Below are 3,807 nucleotides of genomic sequence, written 5' to 3' on the forward strand. Positions count from 1 at the left end.
AGATAGATAGATAGATAGATAGATAGATAGATAGATAGATAGATAGACAGACATTCAAAAATATTCTATAACAGAATTTTATATATATATATGTATATATATATGTGTGTGTGTGTGTGTGTGTGTGTGTGTGTGTGTGTGTGTGTATACATTTTACATAACCTCAAGTTCCAAGCCTCGGAATTTTCGTATACTGTTTGATATAGGCATTGGTAGACACGTAATGCCACAGACTGTCTATTGGATATTGTCTAAATACATAACGAAAGACAAAAAAAATCAGTAGCAAAGTTTTAGAGGCTACTGGTACGGGTTGGATAATCTCTAGGCATAGAAGTCATCTCCATAGCAGGGGTAAAGACATCTTAAATACAAAGTGGATGACCATTTCTTATAAATGCTGGGGACAGTACCCAGATTTGGTATTGTGATAAATAGCCTCTTAATTATTTTCTAAACCTGTAATTCCATGATTCTAAATTGCAATCAATGATAACTATAATTCATTTTATTTAAGCAAATACAAGACATCCCAAAAGACTTAACATGGTTTTAAAATTAAAACCATGCTAAGGCTTTTTGTTTTAAGATGAAAGATTTTGGTTTACTAGTTCAGTATCTACTATATTCCAGACATGTTGGCTATTGAACAACTCCCTATCTTACAACTTCTTATTAAAAATATATATATATTTTATTTTTTATTTTTATTTTTTTATTTTTTTAAATATTATTTATTTTTTTTGTTTTCAACATTTACTTCCACAAGATTTTGAGTTCCAAATTTTAACCCCATCTCACCCCTCCCCCCACCCCAAGATGGCATGCGTTCTGAATACCCCTTCCCCTAGTCTGCCTTCACCTCTATCTCTCCCCCTCTTCTCTTCTCCCCTTCCCCTTCAATTTTCCTGTAGGGCAGGACGGATTTCTGTACCCCTTTTCCTGTATTTCTTATTTCCCAGTTGCATGTGAAAATCATTTTTTTAAACGTGTTTTTAAAACTTTGGGTTCCAAATTTTTTCCCTTCCTCCCTCCCCACCTACCCTCATTGATAAGGCAAGCAACTAAATATAGGTTATATATGTGCAGTTATGCAAAACACTTCCATAGCAGACATGCTGTGAAAAACTAACTCTGTTTCCTTAGCCCTATCCTGCCCTCCCATTTATTCTATTCTTTCTTTTGACCATGTCCCTCCTCAGAAGTATTTGTTTCTGATTACCCCCTTTCCCAATCTGCCCTCCTCTCTATCATCCCCCTACTCTCTCGTCCCGTCCTCTCCCATTTTCTTGTAGGGTAAGACAGATTTCCATACCTAATTGAGTGTGTATGTTATCCCCTCCTTAAGTCAAATCCTATAAGAATAAGATTTACTCATTTTCTCTCCACTGTAAGAGCCTTTTTTTCTTTTTTTGTGTGAGATAATTTACCTTGTTCTACCTCTCTCTTTCTCCCTCTCCTAGTATAATACTCTCTCACCCCTTACTTTTATTCTCCAGATATGACCCCTTCATTTTCAATTCACCTTGTACCCTCTATCTATCTATCTATTCATCTATATCTATCTATACTTGTATATAATATATTCCCCTCCAACTACCCTAATACTGACAAAGGTTTCATGAGTTACAAATATCATCTTTCCATGCAGGAATGTAAACAGTTCAACCTTAATAAGTCTCTTATGATTTTCTCTTTCCTGTTTACCTCTTCATGTTCCACTTGAGTCTTGTATTTGAAAATCAAATTTTTTTATTCAGCTCTGCTCTTTTCATCAAGAATGCTTGAAAGTCCTCCATTTCAATGAATGACCATTTTTTCCCCTGAAGAATTATACTCAGTTTTGCTGGGTAGGTGATTCTTGGTTGTAATCCTATCTCATTTGCCCTCTGGACTATTATATTCCATGTCTGCGGTCCCTTAATGTAGAAGCAGCTAAATCTTGTGTTATCCTGATTGTGTTTCCACAATACTTGAATTGTTTCTTTCTGGCTGGTTGCAATATTTTCTCTTTGACCTGGGAACTCTGGAATTTGGCTACAATATTCCTAGGAATTTTCCTTTGGGGATCTCCAGGAGGAGACCATTGGATTCTTTCCATTTCTATTTTGCCTTCTGGTTCTAAAATATCAGGGCAATTTGCCTTGATAATTTCTTGAAAGATGATGTCTAGGCTCTTTTTTTGATCATGGCTTTCAGATAGTCCAATTATTTTTAAATTATCTCTCCTGGATCTATTTTCCAGGTTACTTGTTTTTCCAATGAGATATTTCACATTATTTTCTAATTTTTCATTCTTTTGGATTTGTTTTACAATGTCTTGATTTCTCATAAAGTCACTAGGTTCCAATTGCTCCATTCTAATTTTTAAGGTAGTATCTTCTTCCGTAATCTTTTGGACTTCCTTTTTCATTTCGCCAATTTTGCTTTTTACGGCATTCTTCTCCTCATTGGTTTTTTGGACCTCTTTTGCCATTTGGGTTAGGCTATTTTTTAAAGGTGTTATTTTCTTCAGTATTTCTTTTTTTGGGTCTCCTTTAGCAAACTGTTGACTTGTTTTTCATGATTTTCTTGCATCACTCTCAGTTTTTCCTCTACTTCTCTTACTTGCTTCTCAAAATCCCTTTTGAGCTCTTCCAAGGCCTGGGACTAATTCATATTCTTCTTGGAGGCTTTGGATGTAGGAGCTTTGGCTTCATTGTCTTCTTCTGGTTGTATGTTTTGATCTTCTTTGTCACCAAAGTAAGATAATATAGTCTGACTCTTTTTGCGCTGCTTACTCATGATCCCAGTCAATTCCTTGAGTCAAGCTTCAGGTGTTTGTACAGCTATTTTCAGAGATCCTTCTAGGAACCTGAAAATTTTCAGTTCTTCCAAGGTGTTATGATAAGGGGCGAGGTATTTCCTCTCCAATGCCACAATAAGCTACACAACACCAGCATTCCTCCTCACCCTAGGACTATCCCTCAGAACTGTGACCCAGACCCAAGCACCAGTAAAGCAGTAGATTCCTGCCTCAGCACTGGCAAAGAGAACCCCACAATCCTCCTCTGATCAGCCACTGGATTCCCCCTCAGTCTGTGGGCCAGAAGCTCAGGAAGCAGCCACGGCCCCCAGCCGTGCTCGAGACTTGCTGCTGAGACCTAGCTCCTTCTATCACTGCAGTCACAGACTTTTTCCACTGACTTTCCAAGTTGTCTTTGGCGTTCATGGGTTGAGAAGTCTGGAAACCGCCACAGCTCCCTGCAATTCAGTCCTCTGAGGCCTGCTCCAGGTTTGCTGCGGCCTGCATGCCCATGCTGATCTATGCTCCTCTCCCAGCCTGGTGTAATATACCTTTCTGATCAACCATCCAGGCTGTCTTTGGCTGGAAATTTGTTTCACTCTGTCTTTTCGTGGGTTCTGCTGCTTTAGAATTTGTTTAGAGCCATTTTTTATAGATATTTGAAGGGGTTTGGGGGGAGAGATCAAGCAAGTTTCTGCTTTCCCTCTGCCATCTTGGCTCCACCCCTAAAAATATTTTTGAATGCCAGCCCTTTGCAAGCCAAAAAACACACTTTAATGTGCTGTCCAGCTTGTCACCCAATGTCAAATAATAACCCATTAAAAGAGTTTTTAGCTTGCTCTATTTAGATAATTCTTATATTCTTCTTCCTGCCCTCATCAACTTCTTGAACAATTTCAGATTCTCAGCTTTAACAATTATGAACAAAAAAAACCATTTATTTTAGAGAAGATTCTTTTTTGTTATTATCTGTTTTTAGAAGAGACTATTATCTAGTCTATAAGTAAGAGATACTTATATTT

This window comes from Vombatus ursinus, unplaced genomic scaffold, assembly GCF_900497805.2.
Source record: "Vombatus ursinus unplaced genomic scaffold, bare-nosed wombat genome assembly UNPS02014791.1, whole genome shotgun sequence".
NCBI lineage: Eukaryota > Metazoa > Chordata > Mammalia > Diprotodontia > Vombatidae > Vombatus > Vombatus ursinus.